Genomic DNA, 25,764 nt, shown 5'->3' with positions numbered 1-25,764 from the left:
AGAGAACACAGTCCCTTTCAAAAGGGAATTGGATATGTACTTGAAAAGAAAACATTGCAGGGGGCTAGTGAGAAAGAGCTGAGGAGTGAGACTAATTGGACAGCTCTGTCAAAGAGCCAGCACAGGCACGATAGGCTGAATGACCTCCTTCTGATTCTGTGTCTACTTTACTTTGCAATGTTTCTCCGCACTGAAGAGAAATGCCTGTACAATGGGGTAAATCTCCGTCTTCACTGCATAGGCGATCATTTGGCAGAGCTGATTGTCCATCCATTATGGAACCTGTCCAGTTTTCGTTTCATGCATTGAAGATAATTATTTACCCCAATGGATCTTAGCTTTCTTGATTTTCTTAATAAAGCTGTTGTAACTTGCACGGTGATAATATTTTGACACTGTTAATCACCTCCCCAGATGAATTCCTTAGCGGGTTTAGTCTGTCTGGACTTTCGCCTAGCAAGAGGGCTTAGGGGTCAGGGGTCAAGCATGAGGGTATTTGGTACTGCCGACCCAAGTTTTCATTCCTTCAACCAGTTAAGGCCAAGTTCACGAAGAACAAGGTTTATCCTGTGATAAGATGCAGCCTTGATTTTGGACTAGACTACCATCCTGAAGGGTTGGGGGAGGTGAGGATAGGGGGCATGAAGTTACCATCAACGAGTCCAATAAATGTAATGGTAGTACAACTGAACTAATGCGTAAACCAAGACTGGGTCTCTTTTCTCTTGGAAAAAAAAAGGCTGAGGGGTGACCTAATAGAGGTCTTTAAACTTATGAAAGGTTTTGATAGAGTGGATAGAGAGAGAATGTTTCCCCTTGTGGGGAAGAGCATAACTAGAGGCCATCAATATAGGATAATCACCAAGAAATCCAATAGGGAATTCAGAAGAAACTTCTTTACCCAAAGAGTGGTGAGAATGTGGAACTCACTACCACAGGGAGTGGTTGAAGTGAATAATATCGATGCATTTAAGGGGAGGCTAGACAAGCATATGAGGGAGAATGGAATAGAGGGTTATGCGGATAGATTCAGATGAGGAAAGACAGAAGGAAGCTCGCGTGGAGCATAAACGGTGGCATGTCGTGGTTGGGCTGAATGGCCTGTTTCTGTGCCATATATCCTATGTAATTCTATGTAAGACATTTGGGGGCTGAAATTGCCCCTCCCCTTAAGGCCTGTTAACACCGGAAATCGCCAGCCATGCTGCGGAAAGTAATAATCGCTTATTTTTCGGATAATGGCCGCCATTAACAAAATCCACTCTTGTGGTATCCCGGTGATAACTTGCTCCCCCCCTCCCCCCACTGCTGCCGAGCCGTCCAAAGTGCATCATCAGAGCGTACACCGCCGGTGTTCCCCCCCCGATGGCAAAATTACGCCGAGAAACTCTTCCTCCTGCCGGGCAGTACCAAAAGCTGCTTCTTTCCAATGGTGCAGTGAGGCTGTGGCCTTCTAAAATGGTAGTGCGGCTCCCACTGCTGCTGCCGCCATGTTTTTGTATTTGTCGGCCGTCAATTATGCCCCCCCGGGTTCGTCCAGGCCCACAACAGGCGGCCTGGCACCCTCTCTTGGGTGCCAGGCCACTGGCCCGGCCGAAACCCTCCCTGGTGACCCAGTGCACCGAACTTTAAAAATCGTGAAGGCTCTCCCCTTTAAGTGAAGGGGACTTTCACCCCAACTTCCGCCCCTCTAGTGTGCTCACCGCCACACTACTGCCCCCATTATGAGCGACTTCTGGACCGCCGAAAAAAAAAGCCAAAGAGCGGAATTTCGCTCAAGAGGCCACCTCATCCACATGAAAACAACAGAAACGGTGTGCGTGCGCCCTGTATCCAGCAATGGGCAATTTTGGCCCCTTTTTCTTAAAAAAAAATTAAATGGGAGCGTTGGAATTGCTAAACCAAAAAAGACCGGGTCATCATATGATACAACAATAATGGAGTTGTTGACCAATCACAGCGATCAATCTCTATCAATGAGTCTACACAGACCCAGACACGGAACGAGGAAAATCCCAGCGGTGGAGAGCTCTGGGAACCATAGGTCCCAAAGTCACCTGTTCCTCCCAATCATGCTATACTTACCACATGTCATGTCTCAAATTATACATTTCTACTTTGACTGTTAAATGTTTGATGGGTTTAATTTGTTTATTTGTAATTATTGGCCTCTTGAAGTTTAGAAAAATACTTCTAAGGATGGGATTGACGTGCACAGTGTTGAACAGAGTAGGGGGAACTCCGGTCTAATCTTCATCTACTTGTGCTGCACCGGACCTGAGAGTGCTTGATGCTAACAGGAGGCATTGAAACGGGGACATTTGCCATTCCAGCACCTTACCTTGATCAGTCCAAAATACACACGAAAAGAGTTAATACTTTGTAAATAGCTGCATTTACAAAAATGTGGAACCCTAATAGAGGTTTTCAAAATTATGAAAGTTTTTGGGAGGGTAGATAGTGAAAGATGCTATGCAAGCTGGGCATTTTCGATGCAAAGGGAGAATCTCCGTCTCAGGATTATTACTGAAGAATGAAGATGAGTGGGTGGAAATAATAGGAATGTTTTCACTTAGGGGATGGAATACTTCACCACAAGTGTCTACTAAGATGGCGATTGATCCTATTCTCCTAGTGAGATAGGGAATGTAGCTTAGAGTTAGGGTGATACCATTATACAGGTGCAACATCCCGAATCCGGAACTCTGAAAACCGGAATTGTCCAAAAAATGGACATTTTGGATATAGCTGATGGAGTCGTCCCGAATCTGGAATGCTTGTCTGAAAAACGGACTTTTTGAGGCAAAACACAAAATCCAACATGGATTCCGTCAAGAATTCCGGATTTTGAACGTTGTACCTGCAGTACCGATTCTCTGATCCACACTCAATGCGAGCGTGAGATTCGCCCCTAACAGTGACATTTAAATGGGATTTTGGATAATCATTTAAAAATTAAGAATTTATAAAGTTGCAGAGAACTGTCAATAAAATAGGATTAGTTTAGACAGTTACAGTTGAAGAGCCAGCAGCGGCACAGGAGTGATGGGCTGAATGACCTGCTCGCTCCTGTTCTGTAATTTCTGTCATTTACCGTTTGCTTATTCCAGCTGTCCTCCTGGTTCTCGTCTAAGAAAACGGCCGCAGGCAAAATGTAATATCCACTGGATATTAAACTACTGAAATGTATTAATCCAAATATTACTTGGACTTGGATTTGCTCTCAGCTAAAACATTACTGGCTGCTCAAGGGGAAATCATGGCAGGCACCTGGAGCTGTGACAGGAGAGAAGTGAATTCACAAACTCAGAAAAATCCATCCCTTGTGGCGAACTCACTCTTAACCGGTTTGCCACTGATGCACAATTTTTTTTTTAAAACTTAGAATGTGGATAGTGTTATACTCGGTTCATGAAAATTCATTAGCCAGCACTTTTATAATATGTGGCTTAATGTATTTTTAAAGATGCTAATGTGTTCGGAATGAATTGGACCCTCCAGTGCGTGTGCCTTAATGGATTCCGAGATTCAAGGTGGAAATGAAAACATCCATTTCGAAAAAGGGTAATTTGGTTGGAGATATGTTGTGAGACCAACTTGATTCAGTCGCTCCTCAGCCATGTGACATGTCCAGGGAGAAGTTCTAATTCAGCCTTTTGTTAACAATACAGTGGTTCATGATTGCTGTTTGCCTTGCCCCCGCACCCCTTCACCCTCCTTCTGAAGGTCATGCACCAGTTCCACAAATCCTATAGCTTGCTTCTACCAGCAGCATTGTGTAAGCAACAGTTCAGGAGCCATGCAAGGGTGGCACAGGTTGGCGGACGGTCATTCACTTTGCCAATGTCTGGCAGCTCTCCCGATGTGCAAGCTGAGAGTGGGAACGCCCCCAGCTCATAAGATCTTGGCAGGTAGACTGTGCCCTAGCACTCCACGATGCACGGGCCCTGGCTTGCCCGCCACAACACAACCTCTTTTTTTTTTAACATTTTTACAAGAAGGCCTTTTATGCACCAAATACTCTGCATCGGGCACGTACCTGGAGTGACTACCGCCCCGTGGAATATTTCACAGATGACTGGATGATTGGCAGTGCATATCTGACAAAAGAAATCGTTCTGCTTCCATGCCAATTGGGAGCAGCGGGGAGTGAGGGGGGCGGGCGCGGAGGCTGGGGAGGCAGAGTGAATCCTTTCCATTTGTTATAGCTTCAGTACAACTCACAAACACGCATGCACCCTTAAGATGGCAGAGGTCTCCGGAACTCTAGTCAGGTGACCTGTTCCCTCTATATTTCTACACAGCACTGGCTGCAGTGCCACAGTAGTCCACTGGTGGCGCTATATATATATATTACACCGTTGCATGTCCGGTTGCGGCTAATTGTCAAGATTTACAAATCTGGTGCATTCCCTGCGAGTTCCAGCCACACAACAGCCTGCCTGAGAGAGCGACCACACGTAGTGAGCAGCTGACCAGGGTCGCACTGCTAAATTCACCATTGTTCCCATTTTATGACTGTAAAATGAGCGCAATGATTTTGCATTAACGCCCCAGTGAATTTCAGTGTCAACTTTGTTTGAAGGTCCCACTTTAGCCCAGCGTTATAATTTATGCTCCCTTTCTGTCTTTGCAGGCACCCCTGAGCAAGCCAGCACTTTCACACCACCCTGCATCACCCTCACTAACTGTCACCAGCAGAAGCACGGCTACACACACCCCAGAAGAAGTGAGCATGGGGGCGGGAGGGCAGATAGCACTGGGTGACTTACAGTGCGTGGGTCAGGAGGAGCAAATGGTGATGGCAGAGGCAGACCAGGGGCTTGTTGATTAGGTGGCGAGCTTCAACACCTCCTCAGCTGCATTGCCTAAGGTTTCTGAATAGGGTAGCCACCTCTGGTTGAACCTGGAGCGTTGATCACGTGACGTTCGATCATGTGATGTTTGGTCACATGACATCAGATCAGGTGGCATTTGCCCTTCAGGTCTGGTGAGAAGTCCCACCATAAATCTTCATCAGATGTTGACCTACTTGTTGTGTATTTCCGGCACTTACTGTTTTCCTTTTGGATTTCTAGCATTCGCTCGTTCCTGGTGCTGGTTTTGATTCTCCCTGGTGTGTCCAAGCCATTGACCAGTCAGGACTTCACCTGGAACTGCAGTCCAGTGTGGTGACATTCCTCTTGTGGCCAGCAGGTGTCAACATCGGTCACAAACAAACCCCAATCACCATCATGGCCCATCTTGTCGCCACCCACGTACTTATTGTTTCATACCAACAGATGAAATTGATCGGCAGGAACAATCCATCTGGTCCATCAAGCTTGCCCCACAAACATGATGGCTGGAGCAGCATGACTAGACACTTTCTACCAACACTGTGCCCCCCCTGCCCCCACCCACCCTACATCCCATAGCCATGCAATTTCCTGAGAGAGGCACAATACCAGAGAAAGAACCCAGGGCTAATAAGGGAAAATTACTTGGGAAAATTCCTCCCTGACCCCGCCCCCGCAGGTGATCAAATTCAGTCCAGGAGATCACACGGACCAAAGACTTTTACCTTCTACATGGTGCGATCTCTGCTCCTGTCAGGAACCAACCCGGCTCCCTCTTGGAGGCAGGCAGAGAGTCGGCATCCACCACACCAGCCGGCAACAAGTTCCCGAGGCTCACTGCTCTCTGGGAGCAGAGCAATCGGCCAATATCCAATCTATTCCAAGGTGTCAGCCGTGGCACAGTGGGTAGCACTCTTGCCTTGTAGTCAGAAGGTTGTGGGTTCAAGACCCAATCCAGGAACTTCAGCACATAAATCTAGGCTGACACTCCAGTGCAGTTGAGGTGCTGTCTTTCGGATGAGACGTTAAACCGAGGCCCCGTCTGCCCTCTCAGATGGACGTAAAAATCCCATGGCACTATTTCAAAGAAGGGGAGTTATTGCTGGTGTACTGGCCAATATTTATTTGTCAATCAACATAACAAAAATAGATTATCTGATCATTATCACATTGCTGTTTGTGGGAGCTTGCTGTGCGCAAATTGACTGCCGTGTTTCCCACATTACAACAGTGACTACACTCCAAAAGTACTTCATTGGTTGTAAAGTGCTTTGGGATGTCCGGTGGTTGTGAAAGGTGCCATAGAAATGCAATTCTTTCTTATTTTTACATAGTTTAAACTCGTGTCCCCAATTTGTCAAATTGCAGTTATCGAACAATAGGAACGCTATCCAGCCCTTCCATTATTTTATAAACCTCTATCGGGTCACTTCTAAGTCTACACTGATCTAAATTAAATATACCCAGTTGCTTAAGCCCATTGTCTGCTTGAGCCCACCTGAGTAACTAAGGTTATAACCACAATGGGCTTCATCGCCATTCCATGCATCTGTAAGTAAAGTAGATTGATTTTATAGCAGATAAAATATCCAAAATTAGAAAGCAGGATAACCTCAAATACTTGGCACGTTATGTTCATACTGAATGCAAATCGTGGCTACGACTGACCTGTAGGCACCATGGTGGCTTCAAACATCAAAACATGGTGGAGTTTACGATAGTGTTGTGGACTAGACACAGTGATCGGGGGACGGGAAATTGGATTTGGGAGGCATACGTTATGTTTCAGCAGATTTATCCTTTACAATCAAACAGAGTCCCGCTAATCAGGCCGCACAAACATTGGTAGTGAATTATGTATTTTGTGTCTGGTGAAAAGGCAAAATATGATGGCTTGTCGCGAATAGAAAGTTATTTTCTCCCTGATTACCAGCAACAGTGCCCAAGAGATCAATTGTCAATTCCGAGAGACGACGGGACAATCTCAGAAGATTGGCAACCCTATTTCTGAACCCACAAGGCTACATTTAAGAGGAATTTGTGGTCCGCACAGGTTTATTTACAGAAGTCACTTGAAAATACCTGCAGGTTAGGAGTGTAGGGAGGTCCACAAGCTACTTCTGTACAGCCATGCAGGAAGGATTGTCTGCACTGAAGCCTAGCATGAAGTATGTGGTAGCTCGAGAGGGTTCCGCAGCAGGTTGTGCCACTATCTCTGACTATGGCTTCCCCTCTGATTCAAAAACCTTACCCTCTCTTGGACTTGCTTCCAAAGAGATTCAATCATGTCATCAGCATGTGACTGCACAACTAGAATAAACATCACTCTCTTAAAGCCAAACATTGGAGTCTATATTTAATCATGCCAATTGAAGTGCTCCACCTACCACCTTGAACATATTGGAAAAATGTTTTTAATCTTGTTGAGAAAATATGCCAAGGTTGTTGTGTTCATACTCTCTTTATTTGTTGCAGCTCACTAGACAGGCATTAGGACCCTGCAGGAGCTATTCACACACTGCTGTATACATGCTGGTTCATGCTGGTTTTGGGACATCATTTTGGGAGTTGCTATAAAGGACACAGTTAGTTACATTACTCCTGTTGCAGTTAGTCTGTTTATTTACATACAAAACATAATTTGGTGACGAGGATGAATCAGATTAACCTCCCTACCCCCCACCCCCCCACCTTTCCTCTCCACGCCTGGGGGCCCTCCAATCCCGTGGCCGAGATGGATAAAAAGTTTTTCTACGTACGGAGAGTGGGCTAGACGGCGACAACGTAACACCAGCTCACCGCCGTGCAATACTTATCCACTTCCTCGGTACCGAAGGCCAACGCATCTTTGGCTAAATTGAAGACACGGAGTCCTATGACAAAGTGGTAAGCGCCCGAGAGAAATATTGTGGGCCAAAAAAAATTATCATAATGGAGAGATATAAATTTTGTCAAAGGGGGCAAGGTAACTGTGAACCAATCAAACAGTATATTATTGAATTAACTAAACTGACTGCTACGTGTAACATTGGAGCACACATAGAGCAAATGATCAGGGATCAAATTATTGAGAAAACAACGATCCCACGCATTCGGGAAGGCTTGCTAATGGAGGATGACAAATTGACATTGGACAAAGCAACTCATTTGGCCATCCAAATCAAATCAGCGCTTTCCGATTCAAAAGCGATTAGACCCTCTGTTCTCCCTGTGCAGCAGACTGCAGCTGCAGCCCATGTGCAAGGCGTTCATCCAAAGCAGAAATCACAGCAGAGACCAAGTGCTAATTGTTGTGTATCTGTAAAGCATGAACTCCCATGTTCCGCCACCAGGGTGCTCATCCCCTGAAGTCCCAAGGGATCCCAGTATCCCTTAGGAGCACTGTATATAAGCCGGCCCCTAAGGCCTGTTCTCCACTCTGGAGTATCTTATTAAAAACTGAGGTCACTGTTACTTTAACCTCCCTGTGTGCAGCCTCATCTGTGTTAGGAACACAATAACTGGCGACGAGAATACGAATCCAACGCAAAGATGCAGCAAACTGTGGGCATCCTGGAGAAGTTCTCGGAGGGTGAGGACTGGGAATCCTATGTCGAACGGCTAGACCAGTACTTTGTACGAGCTGGACGGAGAAGGAAGCGCTGCAAAAAGGAGAGCGGTCCTCCTCACAATCTGCGGGGCACCGACCTACAGCCTCATGAAGAATTTTCTGGCTCCGGTGAAACCCACAGATAAATCATATGAGGAGCTGTGTACACTGGTTCGGGAGCTATCCCATGTCGATGAGGCCTCATGTACCCAGGTTCTTAACAAATTTCCTTCCCTTTTTGAGCCAGGCATTGGAAGCTTTTCCGGGGCGAAGGCGCGGATCCACTTTGTCCCAGAGGTACGACCCATTCACCACAAGGCGCGAGCGGTACTTCACATGATGAGGGAGAGAGTGGAAATCGAGCTGGACAGGCTGCAACATGAGGGCATCATCTCCCCAGTGGAATTCAGCGAGTGGGCCAGCCCGATTGTTCCAGTACTCAAAAGTGATGGCACGGTCAGGATTTGCGGCGATTATAAACCAATTATTAATTGTTTCTCGCTACAGGACCAATACCCGCTACCTAAGGCAGACGACCTATTTGCGACGCTGGCAGGAGGCAAGATGTTCACCAAGTTTGACCTGACTGCGGCCTACATGACGCAGGAGCTGGAGGAGTCTTCGAAGGGCCTCACCTGCATCAACACACACAAGGAACTGTTCATCTACAACAGATGCCCGTTTCGAATTTGGTCGGCTGCAGCGATCTTCCAGAGAAACATGGAGAGCCTACTCAAGTCGGGACCACACACGGTGATCTTTCAGGACGACATATTGGTCACGGGTCGGGACACCGCCGAGCACCTACAAAACCTGGAGGAGGTCCTCCAGCAACTGGATCGCGTAGGGCTGCGGCTGAAGAGGTCGAAATGCATCTGCATGGCAACAGAAGTGGAGTTTTTTGGGGAGAAAGATCGCGGCAGACGGCATTTGGCCCACAGGCGCCAAGACAGAGACTATCAGGAACACACCCAGGCCACAGAACGTCACGGAGCTATGGTCGTTCCTGGGACTGATCAACTATTTTGGTAACTTGCTACCGGGGTTAAGCACCCTCTTTAAAGCCCCTACATGTGTTATTGCGTAAAGGTGAGAACTGGGTATGGGGGAAAAAAACAAGTAATTGCTTTTGAGAAAGCCAGAAACATTTTATGCTCCAACAAGCTGCTTGTATTGTATAACCCGTGTAAAAGACTTGTGCTAGCATGTGACACGTCATCGTACGGAGTCGGGTGTGTATTACAGCAAGCTAACGTTGTGGGGAAGTTGCAACCTGTCACCTATGCTTCTAGGAGCTTGTCTAAGGCCGAGAGCGCCTGCAGTATGATTGAGAAAGAGGCATTAGAGTGTGTGTTCGGGGTAAAGAAAATGCATCAGTACCTGTTTGGCCTCAAATTTGAGCTGGAAACTGATCACAAGCCCCTCACATCCCTGTTCGCTGAAAACAAGGGGATAAATACTAATGCCTCAGCCCGCATGCAAAGGTGGGCACTTGCGCTATCAGCGTATAACTATACCATCCGCCACAGGCCAGGCTTCGAGAACTGTGCGGATGCTCTCAGTCGGCTACCATTGCCCACCACGGGGGTGGAAATGGCGCAGCCCGCAGACTTGTTGATGGTCATGGAAGCGTTTGAAAATGATAAATCACCTGTCACGGCCCGCCAGATTAGGACTTGGACCAGCCAAGATCCTCTGCTGTCCCTAGTGAAAAACTGTGTACTGCACGGGAGCTGGGCCAGCATCCCCATTGAAATGCAAGAGCCAATCAAGCCGTTCCAGCGGTGAAAGGACGAGCTGTCCGTTCAGGCAGACTGCCTGTTGTGGGGTAACCGCGTAGTGCTACCAAAAAAGGCTAGGGAGACGTTCATCTCGGATTTCCACAGCACACACCTGGGTATAATAATGATGAAAGCGATAGCCAGATTCCATGTGTGGTGGCCCGGCATGGACTCTGACTTAGAGTCCTGTGTACGGCAATGCAGCGTGCGTGCTCAGTTGAGCAACGCGCCCAGCGAGGCACCACTAAGTTTGTGGTCCTGGCCCTCCAGACCATGGTCAAGGATCCATGTCGACTATGCGGGTCCGTTTCTTGGTAAAATGTTCCTGGTGGTGGTGGATGCTTTTTCAAAATGGATTGAATGTGAAATAATGTCGGAAAGAAAGGCTCCCGACCGCCTCACCTTGTAAATAGTTTTCACTTTGACTTTGGGGGGTAGGGTGATGTTGTGTATCTGTAAAGCATGCACTCCCATGTTCCGCCACCAGGGAGCTCATCCCCTGAAGTCCCAAGGGATCCCAGCATCCCTTGGGACCACGATATATAAGCCGGCCCCTAAGGCCTGTTCCCCACACTTATTAAACACTGAGGTCACTGTTACTTTAACTTCCCTGTGTGCAGCCTCATCTGTGTTAGGAACACAATACTAGTAATAAGCCACTCACTACGGATCATGGGCTTAACTTCCACTATTTTAACTGTGGGGACAAATCACATTCGGCAAAGAGTCCGAACTGTCCTGCACATGGGAAGAAATGTGCTGCATGTAGTAAAATGAACCATTTTGCTCGTGTCTCGCTCATCGCAGCATATTCAACATGTGGACAACCCCGATAGTGATGAACCCAGTATGGTTTACACCATTAGTGACATTTCGCACATCGATTCAGGTAAATTCAAGGACTGTGAGGTAAACATTGACGGCATGCCAATCTGCCTCCTCATTGACCTTGGAGCCAAATTCTCCATATTGAGCGAGGCTGTGTACAAAATCCACAGCCCGTAACTTTCACTCTACATGCGTACTCCAACTCCAAAATTGAGGTACTTGGGGTCATATCTGTCCTGATATACTACAAGGACATAACGTTGGAGAACTCTTCCTTTCATGCCGCAAAGGGACAAAGCTTCATGGGTGTTGACCTTTTTGACAAGCTTTGGTTCAAAGTTTACGATCCAACCGGCACACCTGTGTACACGGTGGACTTTGACGAGCAGTATCCATCAATCTTCACAGGGTTTGGAGTGAAAATTCTGCCATCGTCCCCTTCCGTCAAACTGATTACGCAGCAACTTCGCCGTCTCCCATTCGCGGTTCGCAACTAAGTATCCGCAGAATTAGCACGACTCGAATTTCAGGGAATCATTGAGAGCATCGACTCCTCACCCTGGATCTCGAACTTTGCCATTGCTTGGCGTAAAAATGGACAGATCGCCTATGCATCAACCTGAAAGAGGTCAACAAGGCCATCAACCCCGACAAGTACCCTCTTCCTACGATCGACGAACTGTCTTCAGAATTCCACGGCTCAATAGTTTTTCCGAAACTCGACATGCGCCACAGTTACCTGCAAATACCCCTAGTGGAGGACAGCAAACCGCTCACAGCATTCACGACGTATGATGGTCTGTATCAGTATCGACACATGCCCTACGAACTATCTTCTGCATCAAGTGCATTTCAGAAGATTGTCACTACTATGCTAGCAGGCATAGAGGGAGCCCTCAATCTGCTTGACAATATCTTCGTCCATGGACGGACAATGGAAGAACATGACCAGCGACTTCATGCAGTTATGGCTAGACTTGCTACACATAACATTACACTTAATGCCGATAAATGTACATTTGCTGCTGAAGAAATAAACTTTCTGGGCTACAGCAATTCAGCAAATTCAGAAGGCTACCAACGTCAAAGAACTTTCATCATTCCTCGGCACATGTAACTGCTATCTGAAGTTTGTCCCGCACTGCACGCACATTGCCAAACTACTTGACAAGTTGATGCGCAAGGACGTCCTATCCTCGCGCACTTTGACCCGAATGCCACGTCACCACGGATGCATCATGCACCGCCATGGGTGCTGTGCTCTCGCAATGGATTGCCGGCCTGGAACGCCCAGTAGCCTTTGCTTCTCGCACTCTCTCGTCTGCAGAACGGAAATACTCCACAGGGGAATGCGAAACACTCGCTTACTTCTTCGCATGCGAACACTGGCACATCTACCTCTATGGCAGGAAATTTACCCTCCGTACGGATCACCAAGCGCTAACTGCGCTACTTGCTACAACTAGATCTGGCCACTACGAATCAACCGATGGTCAGATCGCCTTCATCAGTATAACTTTGATGTACAGTACATCGCTGGCAGTCGCAACCATGTAGCTGACATGCTCAGTCGCTCGACACTTGCTTTGGACTCTGGTGTTGACTTGTTCACAGATGATGACACATATGTCACGTCAATCATCACTCAGTCCATCAGAAACCTTGTCCCCTGCGACGAACTCAAAACTAAATCACAGAGTGATGCTACGCTCCAGCATGTGTTCCACTTCTTCCAGACTGAGTGGTCTAATCAAATTCCGGAAGAACTGAAAACCTTCCACAGACTTCGCGATGAATTTTACATTTGGAACGATGGCCACCTCGCTCGTGGTGATAGAGCAGTAATTCCCAAGTCGCTTCAACAGCGCATTCTCTCATTGGCACATGATGGACACCCTGGCATTATCCGCATGAAGCAGAGATGTCGAGATTCAGTATGGTGGCCTGGGATTGACACCCACATCGAGGAGTTTGTCTCGCACTGCGAAGCATGCGGTCTGAGTGAAAAGCCACAAACATCCGACCAGCGCCAATGAAGCCCATTCCATGGCCACAACGACTATGGCAACAACTTCAGTTGGATATCTTCGGTCCAGTTGAAGCAGCTCCACAGCACCAGTGTTACCTTGTTGTAGTACATGACCTGCATTCCAAATGGCCAGAAATCGCTACAACAAGTTCAGTGACCTCATCAACAATCACCACTATTCTGCAGCGTATGTTCATGAAGTGAGGCCTCCCAGACAATGGACCACAGTTTGTGTCCGACCAGTTCGCGGATTTCCTCACTTGTCATGCTATCGAGCATCGCCTTTGATATGTCCTTACTACACAGTATAAATGCACACGAGGCCCATGCTTGAGAGAAGGTCAGTCTATGACTTGTCCTTTATTCCTTGGCACTCAAGTGATGGAAGTGGGTGGAGCTTCCCCTTTTATACCTGAAGGTCTGGGTTAGGAGTGTCTCCCACAAGTTCACCACCTAGTGGTCATTGTTCTCACAGTGTACAACTTAGGTCAGATTATACATGGGTTACAATGCTGGTTTGAATACATGACATCACCTCCCCCCCAAAATCATATTGGGATCACAGGTTGAGTCTCTCTGGTGGTTTACGCTCTCTTGTAGAGCGCCTGAGTTGGGGCTCCGGTTTTTGGGCGCTGGCCTGAGTGTCTGCTGTTTGTGGTGCCTCAGGCCTGTCCGGACTGCCCACAGTGACTGGGCTCTCCTCCCTTTGGTTCCGGTGTTCGGTCACCTGTGGTGGAGTGAACTCTATATCATGTTCTTCCTCTGCTTCTTCTATGAGGTTGCTGAACCTCCTTTTTGTTTGATCCACGTGTTTGCGGCAGATTTGTCCATTGGTAAGTTTAACGACCAGAATCCTATTTCCCTCTTTGGCAATCACAGTGCCTGTGAGCCATTTGGGCCCTGCAGCGTAGTTGAGGAAAAAACAAGGTAATTTACATCAATACATCGCGCCCTCGCATTCCTGTCATGGTAGTGATATTGTGACTGGTGCCTGCTCTCGACAATTTCTTTCATGGTGGGGTGTATAAGGGATAACCGGGTTTTGAGCATCCTTTTCATGAGCAGCTCTGCGGGTGGAACCCCTGAGAGCGAGTGTGGTCGGAATCTGTAGGCCAACAGGGAACGTTATAAGCATCTTTGTAGGGAACCCCCTTGGATTCTGAGCATCCCTGTTTGATTATCTGCACTGCTCGTTCTGCCTGGCCGTTCTGACATGGTTAATTCCATTGCCTGCCATGAAGTCCTGGAATTCAGTGCTTGTGAAGCATGAGCCATTGTCGCTGACCAAGATGTCCGGTAGACCGTGGGCGGCGAACATTGCCCATAGACTTTCTACCGTGGCAGAGGATGTGCTTGAATTTAAAATGTAACACTCGATCCATTTGGAGTAGGCGTCTACTATAACCAAAAACATTTTTCCCATGAAAGGACCTGCATAGTCCACATGGTTGCGTGACCAAGGCTTGGCGGGCCATGGCCAGGGGCTAAGGGGGGCTTCCCTGGGCGCATTGCCCAGCTGGGCACACGTGTTGCACCTGCGAACACAAAGTTCCAGATCTGCGTCTATCCCTGGCCACCAAACGTGTGACCTGGCAATCGCCTTCATCATGACAATGCCCGGGTGCTCATTGTGGAGTTCTCTGATGAACACCTCTCTGCCCATCTGGGGCATGACTACGCAATTTCCCCACAGTAGGCAATTGGCCTGAATCGAGAGTTCATCCCTGCGCCAGTGAAATGGTTTAAATTCCTCAGGGTATGCCCTGTATGTGGCTGCCCAGTCCCCATTCAGGACAGATTTCTTGACTAGAGACAATAGCGGGTCTCTATTTGTCCAGACTTTAATCTGATGGGCTGTCATGGGTGAGCCTTCGCTTCCGAAAGCTTCAACAGCGATGACCATCTCAGCAGCATGCTTGGTAGCCCCCTCAGTGGTGGCTAGTGGGAGCCTGCTGAGTGCATCGGCACAGTTTTCGGTGCCCGGTCTGTGCCAAATTGTATCATCATAGGCGGCTAACGTGAGTGCCCACCTTTGTATGTGGGCCGATGCGTTTGCATTTATGGCCTTGTTGTCGGCCAAAAGGGACGTTAGGGGTTTGTGATCTGTCTCCAGCTCAAATTTCCTGCCAAACAAGTACTGGTGCATTTTCTTTACCGCATATACACATGCGAGCGCCTCCTTTTGTATTATCCCGTAGCCCCTTTCTGCCTGGGACAGACTCCTGGAGGCATAAGCTACCGGCTGTAACTGACCATTGGCATTAACATGCTGCAACACACACCCGACACCATAGGACGACGCATCGCACGTTAACACATGTTTCTTACATGGGTCATATTGCGTGAACAGATTGTTGGAACAAAACAAATTGCGTGCTCTCTTAAAAGCCCTTTCCTGGCTGTCCCCCCAGACTAATTTGTGACCTTTGCGTAGGAGCACGTGTAGCGGCTCTAGCAGCATGCTCAATTTGGGAAGAAAGTTGCCAAAATAGTTCAGGAGCCCCAGGAACGAACGCAGCTCCGTCGTGTTACGGGGTTTGGGTGCTCTCTGGATCGCTTCCGTCTTGGATGCAGTAGGGCTGATCCCGTCTGCTGCTACCCTCATCCCCAGGAATTCTACCTCTGGAGCTAGGAAGACGCACTTCGCCTTTTTCAGTCGCAGCCCTACCCGGTCCAGTCTGCGCAGCACCTCCTCCAGGTTGTGGAGGTGTTCTTCAGTATCGTAACCCGTGATGAGGATATCGTCCTGAAAAACCACCGTCCCTGGAATCGACTTGAGGAGGCTTTCCATATTTCGTTGGAAGATCGCGGCGGCCGAGCGAATCCCGAACAGACATCTGTTGTACTAAAACAACCCCTTGTGTGTTGTGTTGGTGGTCAGCTTCTTCGACTCACTCGCCAGCTCCTGGGTCATGTAAGCTGAGGTCAGGTCCAATTTTGAAAACGGTTTGCCACCGGATAGCGTCGCAAAGAGGTCCTCCACTCTCGGTAGCGGGTACTGGTCTTGGAGTGACACACAATTGATGGTGGCCTTGTAATCACCACATATCCTGACCGACCCATCCGCCTTGAGCACCGGCACAATCGGGCTCACCCAGTCACTGAATTCGACTGGCGAGATGATGCCTTCCCTCAGCAGACTGTCCAATTCGCCTTCTATCTTTTCTCACATCACGTATGGCACCGCTCTGGCCTTGTGGTGTACTGGCCTGGCATCCGGGTTTATGTGAATCACTACCTTGGCCCCCATGAAAGTGCCAATGCCGGGTTGAAATAATGAGTCAAATTTGTCCAGGATCTGTGAGCATGATACTCGCTCCACAGAGGAAATTGCATTGACATCGTCCCATTTCTAGTTCATGACAGCAAGCCAACTCCTCCCCAGTAGTGCGGGACCATCCCCTGGGACAACCCAGAGTGGCAACCTGTTCTCCGAATCTTTGTGGGTGATGACTACCATGGCGCTGCCTATCACCGGAATGATCTGCTTTGTGTAAGTCCGTAGCTGTGCGTCAATCGGCGATAATTTTGGCCTCCTGGCCTTGGACGCCCACAACTTTTCAAACTGTTGGATACCCATCAGGGACTGGCTGGCCCCCGTGTCTAGCTCCATTGATACTGGGATGCCATTGAGAAGCAATTTCGCACTTTCATCATTATCGGTGGCGTCCTGGTGTATGAACTGTATATGTGCTCCACATGAACTCGCTGAACTTCAGCTTCCAGCGATTTCCCCTTCATTCATTTCTGCAATTTCTGCAGGTATTTTGCTCATCTCTGCAAACTCCAGCTGAGTGTGTGCCTCCATGCCTCCAACATGAGCTGTTGTTGGAAACAAAAGGTCCCTTGCCAGTCGATCATCCCTGACTGCTCCTGTGACTGTCCTTGAGTGCGCCATTAACAGGTGTTGATGGCCCCATTACTGGCCGCATTGTCCCTTGCACTGGCGTGAATCGCCGTTCAGCTTGCCATTGTCTCTGTCGAACTCCCCCTCTGGGTTCGACTACATGTTGGGGCATGCCCGATTGCCCTAGTCTGCCTGGAGAAGTGTGTGCTGCTTTAACAATGTTGAATCTCTGTCCCAACCATTCCTTAACACAGTACCTCTCATCTGTTCTGCTAGTGGCCATGCTCGCGTGGTTTAAATCCCAGTTTCTCGTCGCCATTGATACGTCCTTACTATACAGTATAAATGCACACGGGGCCCATGCTTGAGAGAAGGTCAGTCTGTGACCTGTTCTTTATTGCTTGGCACTCAAGTGATGGAAGTAGGTGGAGCTTCCCCTTTTATACCTGAAGGTCCATGTTAGGAGTGTCTTCCACAAGTTTATCACTTAGTGGTCATTGTTCTCACAGTGTACAACGTGGGTCAGATTATACATGGGTTACAATGCTGGTTGAATACATGACAGCCTTACTGCTCGGTACAATCCTCAAATCAACGGAAGTGTTGAGCATTTTAACCACGTCATCAAAGAGGGTTTGAAAGCCAACCTCGCAGCAGGCCAAACCATCCTCCGCACATACCGTTCGACAAAGCACTCGCTAACGGGGAAGACACCCGCTGAGCTCATGATTGAGCGGAATCTTCGCTGGCTACTGGACATTCTTAAACCCCCAGCCAAACCTAGCGCGAAGATAACCACACTCGCATCCCAGATTTCGGAACGCCAATGAAAAGCAAAGTCATACACTGACACAAAATGACGCATTCAAAAGCCCCAACTGAAGAATGGAGATTGGGTCAGAGTTAAGCACCCAAACCAGAGTCATAAGCCCGCATCTTCACTTTCGCCTCCAAAACAGATCGGGCAAAAGTTCAGCCCTCACACCTACGAGCTCAATGATGGAACTCAATGGGAAGCTTGTAGACTGATCCCAACTCACAGGCCAACAGACCAGCAGGGTGGAACAGAGGCACCGTTATGTTTTCCAACCAAGAACCTTGATCAAACACTGCAAGCTCCACGCTGGTCTCAGCTATTAGAACACGGCCTGGCTATCTCAAGGACGTTAACTCTTTGTAGACTGTGTTTTCAAAAGGGGAAATATGTTGGTTTATACTCTATTTGTTTGTTACAGGACACTAGACAGTCATTTGGACCCTGCGGGAGCTATTCACAGTTGCTGTATACTTGCTGGTTCATGCTGGTGTTGGGATACCATTTTTTGGTAATTGCTATAAAGCACACAGTTAGTTACATTACTCCTGTTTCAGTTAGTCTGTTTATTTACGCACGCAACATAGGTCAGAGATGGGGATTGTCATCTTTGGATTCTTGTTTTGTTGCTGTCCTTCAAAAGAGTAGTAAAAAAAGCTAATGTAAGTTTTGAAATCCCATAAGGGCATTAATTCAATAGTCTGGCTGAATGTCATTCCACCGACTTTAATTGAATGCCCCGTTTTATATAAATCGCTGCTAAGTGCAAAGATTTAAATTGATTTATGATCAAAATTTTGCTTTTGGGAAAACAAGGCAGTGTACTAAATGCTCTTCAATGTCATTGGAATAACATTTCCACCTTCTACAGCTATTTATTTCCTTCATGTGCTTCGTACACTAGCAGCAAATGGAGAACACACCATGGAAACTGTATCTCAACAACTAGATAAAAACTATAGGAGAGAAAATGGTCGCAAAGCTCGTCTCAGTATTACTTCACCATTGATAGAGCTTTTCCATTCTATGCCATCTTCTGCATTCTACTGTCAGACCATTTTCTTTCTCGTCACTTTCCTTCCTGTCTTCTCTGAATCTGAGTGCACTGATGCATCGCTGGGGTACCGTTCCAGGCATGTACCTCAGCCAACTGACCGTTACTGAAGTGTGAGCTTTAGCAGTGAGTGTCAGCAGCACACTTGCACTAAGCAGGCTACCTTAGCCAAGCCTCATTCTGTCATTAACAACAACTTGCATTTATATAGCGCCTTTAATGTAGTGAAATGTCTCCAGGTGCTTCACAGGAGCACTATCAAACAAGATTTGACTCTGAGCTACAGAAGGAGAAATTAGGCCAGCTGAGCAAAAGCTTGGTCAATGATGTAGGTTTTAAGGAGCTACTTAAAAGAGGAGGGAGAGGTAGAGAGACGGAGAGATTTCGGCAGAGGGTTCCACAGCTTGGGGCCTAGGCCACAGAAGGCACGGCCACTGATGGTGGAGTGACTATAATCAGGGATGCTCAAGAGGGCACAATTAGATGAGCGCAGATATCTTGGAGGTTATGTAGCTGGAGGAGATTACAGAGATAGGGGAGGTGAGGCTATGGAGGGATTTGAAAACAAGGATGTGAATTTTAAAATTGAGGCGTTGCTTAACCAGGAGCCAATGTAGGTCAGCGAGCACAGGGGTGATGGGTGAGCGGGACTTGGTGCGAGTTAGTTTACGGAGGGTAGAAAATGGGTGGACGGCCAGTAATGCGTTTGAATAGTCAAGTCTAGAGGTAACAAAGGCATGGATGAGGGTTTTAGCAGCAGATTAGCTAAGGCGGGGCAGAATCGGACATGTGGTTGGAAGCTCATCTCGGGGTGAAATATGACACCAAGGTTGCAAACAGTTTTGTGCAGCCTCAGGCAGTTGCTGGGAAAGGGATGGAATCGGTGGTCAGAGACTGAAGATAATGGCTTCGCTCTCCCAATATTTAGTTGAAGGAAATTTCTGCTCATCCAGTACTGGGTGTCGGACAAGCAGTGTGACAAATTAGAAACCATGGAGGGGTCGAGAGAGGTGGTGGTGAGGTAGAGCTGGGTATCGTCACCTTACATGTGGAAACTGACGCTGTGTTGTCGGATGATGTCACCGATGGACAGCATGTAGATGAGAAATAGGAGGGGGCCAAGGATAGATCCTTGGGGGAGCCCAGAAGTAACGGTGCGGGAGCGGGAAGAGAAGCCATGGCAAGTGATTCTCTGGCTACGACTGGATAGATAAGAATGGAATCAGGCGAGTGCAGTCCCACCCAGTTGGATGATGGTGGAGAGGCGTTGATGGAGGATGGTGTGCTCTGTCAAAGGCTACAGACAGATCAAGAAGGATGAGGAGGGATAGTTTACCATTGTCATAGTGACAGAGGATGTCATTCATGAGTTTGATAAGAGCCGTTTCGGTATCGTGGCAGGGGCGGAAACCTGAGGGTTTAGAGGTTAGAGATGGGGCAGTAGTTTGCAAGGACGGAGGGGTCAATGGTTGTTTTTTTGAGGAGACAGGTGATGACAGCAGATGTGAAGGAGAGAAGGACAGTACATGAGGAGAGAGATACGTTCGCAATATCAGCTAACATGAGAGCCAGGAAGGGAATCAACAGTTTAGTGGGACTAGGGTCGAGGGAGCAGGAGGTGGATCTCACTTGATCTTCAGACACGTGCACTTCCAGCTAGGGGTCACTGCATATCAACTTAGAGTGGACACACTATCTAATACCAAGGGTTGCTAGCTTGGTCTGCACGGCTTGCCCATTCACTTGGTAAATGCATTGAGCCATCAGATTAGCTTAGCCAGGTTGGAATCCAACTGTATAACTTGCCATTAAATTCATGAGTCTTAGGTTTCCTACAAAGACTTCTAAATGAAACGTCATCACATGTTTTCTGGAAATCTAAATAAATAACACTCATTGCATAGACCTCAGCCATAAATTAGCTATCTCCACAAAGAATTCTACATTTGTGCGATCAGACCCACTGCCTTTCAATTTCTGCTGACCTTCTCTGTACTTCTAAACAGAATTGTGTTCTTTGCAATTATCTTTGCTGATTATAGTTATCTGCTTTCAATTGGAAGTCTACATCTAAGTCCCTGTGACTCCAGCCACCCTCAAAAGTACAGGAATTCCATCTCATAATTGTGCAATGAACTCTCTTTCTGAATTCTACTGATTCTGGGACATTGGGAATTTTTGTTGTCTTCATTCAAATATTTGCTACAAAGTGGCAACAGTCAGGTTTGAAGCATTTTGAAGCTACTTGTTGCTCTCCCTTGGCATTACTCACTTGGAGCCGAGTAGCCTCTGTGCATCTGGGAAAGTAGGGATAAGCCAGGAGAGAATACAGAGGTTCAAACCCATATAGAGCGGAGTCTAGAAGCATTTGGAGCAGGTGGAAAGTGAAAAGCTGCCAGAGTGAGGCCAAAAGCCTAGTCAGTGAGAGAGAAGAGGGAGGGTGGGGGGGGGGGTGGGGGAACGGCGGTGGTGGGGGATGCGTGGGGCTGGAATTGGCCCTGGACTGGTACAAACATGACTGATTTCGTTCCCTGGTTTATGCATCTGATTGTTCCATGCTAACCACGAGACCAGTGCTACTTCTATTGCTTTCGTATGACGAGAAAAGCTTATAACAGCAAGTCTAGTTTGGCTATCCATTCGATGTCCTCCTGAGATGCCGAGTGGAGAAATGAGGAGCCTCCCGCTACAGATCTCAGTGGGCAGATTGAAATGATGTGCTCCATGGTCTGGGACTCACGGTCTCAGTCGCACTTCGGGTCGTCCCTCATCTTGCACTTGTGGAGCAGGTGACCACATTGTCCGTGCCCTGTGCGGATTGGGTCAAGCGCTGTCCAGTGTCTGCGAGAGAGGTCGGAGCCAGCGACCTCTGTGTTGGGTCAGTGATGAGGCGTTGGTTCTTTATGTTGCAGGCGTCCCACGATTCTGTCCACCTGGATAGTGGGTCGATACCAGCTGTGTGGGAATAGAAACATAGAAACATAGAAAATAGGTGCAGGAGTCGGCCATTCAGCCCTTCGAGCCTGCACCGCCATTCAATGAGTTCGTGGCTGAACATGCAACTGCAGTACCCCATTCCTGCTTTCTCGCCATACCCCTTGATCCCCCTAGTAGTAAGGACTTCATCTAACTCCTTTTTGAATATATTTAGTGAATTGGCCTCAACAACTTTCTGTGGTAGAGAATTCCACAGGTTCACCACTCTCTGGGTGAAGAAGTTTCTCCTCATCTCGGTCCTAAATGGCTTACCCCTTATCCTCAGACTGTGACCCCTGGTTCTGGACTTCCCCAACATTGGGAACATTCTTCCTGCATCTAACCTGTCTAAACCCGTCAGAATTTTAAATATTGGCTGCCGTTTCCCAGAATGGTCGGCACAATTTTAAGCGCTTTTGTGGTGGGTTTTCCAAGACTTTGTGAATGAGAAGGTCGTGTTGCTCATGTTTTTTCCATCTCACGGAGCACAAGGCAGGCGAGAAAATGTGGGATAGCACTGGGAGCCACTCAGTTGGAGTGGACTTGAGCATCCCTGACACCGTCCCCAGGGCAGTGTTTAGCTGCATGTCCACGATCTTTGCGTGGCAGCTGCAGGACCATGAGCAGAGTGGTATCCTGCCGCAGAGTAGACTAGGGCCACTGTTGTGGTGCAAAGTGTTTTGGCTCCTCCATGACGTTCCAGCGAGTTTCCGGACCAGGTTCATCCTGGATTTTACCTTTTGGCCGGTGTTGGTGAGATGAAGCCAATTGGAGAGAGTCCAGCACAGGGTGACGCCCAGGTATTTTGGGTGGGGTTTATGGGTAAGTCGTCATCCGCAGAAGGAAACGTTGAGTTCTTTCCCGTCGGCGTTGTTCAGATGGAACGCCGACACAACTGTCCTCTGTGGACTGGGGCGGAGGAGCCAGGTCCGGAAGTAGCATTCCAGTAGGTCCTGTAGTGCCCCACTTGTTTCCTCCAATGTTGATGCCTGCGTCAGCAGTGCTAACTCATCGGCATAGGCGAATTCCCAGGATTTCGTGCAGGGCAAGTGCGCTGTGTAGATGTTGAAAAAGGCCTGTCATGTATCCTACATGACCACTGTTGGTACTATATCAGAGGGCACAGCAGTGGAAGACTCATAGGTTACCTGTACAGGTGCACCTGGCCTACTATAAAAGGCAGGCCACCAGGTGTGATCCTCACTCTGGAGTTAACTAATAAAGGATTACGATCACTCGAGTTCAAGTACAACACATTGCCTCGTGGAGTCATTGCTCGAGCATCTAAGGACACAACAAGGCCAGTTCCCATAGGCCAGTGAACTTGTAACAAAATGCTGATCAAAAAACTCCATTTTTGAATAATATAGATAGTCAGATATAGGATATATGTAGCGGCTTTGAATTTATAAACAAGATTGTGCCAGAAATGAGGAGATTCAGCTGCTCTGCTTTGATCCCTTTTTCTGCTCAAAGCATTGACACTGTGCTCGAAATTGCTCAGTGAGTCCTGGGCACTCCAAGGTGTATGAGTAAGTGTTGGTCGGCAATGAGAAAGCAAAAATGCATAACGGCTAAACTCAATCCTGTCCTCATTTTATGTCCAACCATACACATTTCCAGCAAGTATCTCTGTACAGCAATCGCAAGCGAGAGGCCTGGCTAATTGTTCCTCTCCTGACCAGGGGTGCTCAGGCCAACCATAGCACTAACTGCCTCCCCAGCTAAGATCAGCTAACTCAATACTTGCGATGTATTCCCATTTTGGTTCCGCCTGGCATTGACTGCTCAATTGCTGAGTGGGGAAATGTGAAACCTTCTCTCATGACTCAGTCTGAAATCTCCTGCAGGAAGTTTCAGGAATGATTGGATATCCTGCTACCCAGCAGGAAGATGCCACATCTTGCACTCGATGCAAATGGACACGAGCAGGGATTAATCCTGCTCCCTGGCACAAAGAATTAGTGTTGCAACATACAGCAACATCTATAACATGGAAACTGGAGGAGGCTATTCAGTCCCTCGAGGCAGTTCTGGCATTCTATTGGATCATAGCTGATCCGTACCTCAACTCCATTTACCCACCTTAGCTCCATATCCCTTGATATCCTCACCCTACAAATAACTATCGATCTTGGGTTTGAAAGCTCCAATTGGCCCCCAGCATCCATAGCCTTTTGGGGGAGGGAGTTCCAGATTTCCACTACCCTCGCGTGCAACAGCTAAATGGCCTAGCTCTATTTTGAAGTAATCTCGTTCTAGATTGCCCCACCAGTGTAAATAGTTTGTCTGTATCTACCCTGTCGAATGTCTTTAACATTTTAAATGCTTCGATTAGGAACATAAGAAAGAAAGACTTGCATTTAAATAGCTCCTTTCATGACCGCCGGATATCTCAGCGCTTTACAGCCAATTAAGTACTTTTTGAAGTGTCGTTACTTGTAATGTGGGAAACACGGCATCCAATTAGCGCACAGCAAGCTCCCACAAACAGCAATGTGATAATGATCAGATAATCTATTTTTCTTGTGTTGATTGAGGGATAAATATTGGCCAGGACACCAGGGATAACTCCCTTGCTTTTCTTCAGTTCCACGGGATCTTTTACACCCACCTGAGAGAGCAGACGGGACCTCAGTTTAACATCTGATCCGAAAGACAGACATCCAACAGTGCAGCACTGCACTGGAGTGTCAGCCGAGATTAATGTGCTCAAGTCCCTAGAGTGGGACGTGAACCCACAAAGTTCGGAATCAAATGCTACCCACTGAGCCACTGCTGACAGAGGAATAAGATTAGGCCATTCCACCCCGTGAGCCTATTCCGCCTTTCAGTGACATCATGGTTGATCTGTATCTTATCTCCAGCCACCTGCCTTGGCTCCGTATTCTTTTATACCCTTATCCAGAAAAAATCTATTGATCTCAGATTTAAAATTATTAATTGAGCCAGCATCTATTGCTTTTTGTGGGAGAAAATTCCACACTTTTCCCACCTTCGCGTTAAGCGGCTTGGGACGTTTTGCTACGTTAAAGGCGCTATATAAATTCAAGTGTGTTGCTGTTGTTGAAATGTTTCTTAACTTCGTTCCTGAATGGCCTGGCTTTGATTTCAAGGTTAAATTCACTTGATCTAGACTTCATCACCAGCGGAAAAGGTTTCTCTCTATCCTATCAATTCCTTTCAAAATCCTCAACCAAATCTCCCCTTAACCTTTTGTATTCCAGGGAATACAAGCCTAGTTTACATAATCTGACCTCGTAACCTAACCCTTGGAGCCCTGGTAAAGTTCTGGTGAATCTATGCTGCACTCCTTCCAAGGCCAATATATCCTTTCTCAGGAGTGGTGCCCAGAACTGTGTACACAGTACTCCAGATGTGGTCTAACCAGGGCTTTGTATAGCTGCAGCAAAACTTCCTCCCCATTATATTCTCGCCCTCTAGTTATAAAGGCTATCATTCCGTTAAGCTTTCTGATTATTTTTGTACCTATTACATTTTAGTGATCTTCATTCCTAAATCTCTTTGAACGGCCACTGTTCGTTCTTAGCTTTCCATTATTTAAATAATACTCGGCTCTATCTTTTTTTGGTCGGAAATGGATTACCTGCATTGAAATCCATTTGCCACAGTTTTGCCCACTCACTTAATCTGTCAATATCTCTTTGTAATTTTATACTCCCGTCTACACTACTGGGCCAAAAATTGTGGTCGGTAGCTTCCCAAGGACAGATGCCTCTGACCGAAATTATTTTAACAAAAATAACTGGTGGTCATGGAGGAACGTAGTCTTGCGCTCCGAGGCCTCCATTCGCAGGCCAGTGCAGAGGCCCACGTAATCCAGGGGCGTCTGCAGCCTGGGATCACGTGGGCCGGACCGACCAATGAAAATGGCGTATCCCCATTCACAGTAATGGTGAGTTCCGTTTATATAGAGGTCACTATTTCTATGAATGGGGATACCCCCAAAAACACAAATATTTAAAATAAATAAGAAAGACACTTAAC

At 47.5% G+C, this 25,764-nt stretch overlaps 1 protein-coding gene across 1 annotated transcript in view; it reads left to right on the top strand.

Moving 5' to 3' along the window:
- LOC139267082 (collagen alpha-1(XIX) chain-like) overlaps positions 1 to 25,764 on the top strand; it is a 679,874-nt gene that overhangs the window by 263,290 nt on the left and 390,820 nt on the right. The gene's annotated exons all lie outside the window — the stretch shown is intronic.

This window comes from Pristiophorus japonicus, chromosome 7 (genome assembly GCF_044704955.1).
Source record: "Pristiophorus japonicus isolate sPriJap1 chromosome 7, sPriJap1.hap1, whole genome shotgun sequence".
Classification (NCBI taxonomy): Eukaryota; Metazoa; Chordata; class Chondrichthyes; family Pristiophoridae; genus Pristiophorus; species Pristiophorus japonicus.
Note: the sequence above shows the minus strand (reverse complement) of the source record. Positions and strands in the feature narration are given on the sequence as shown.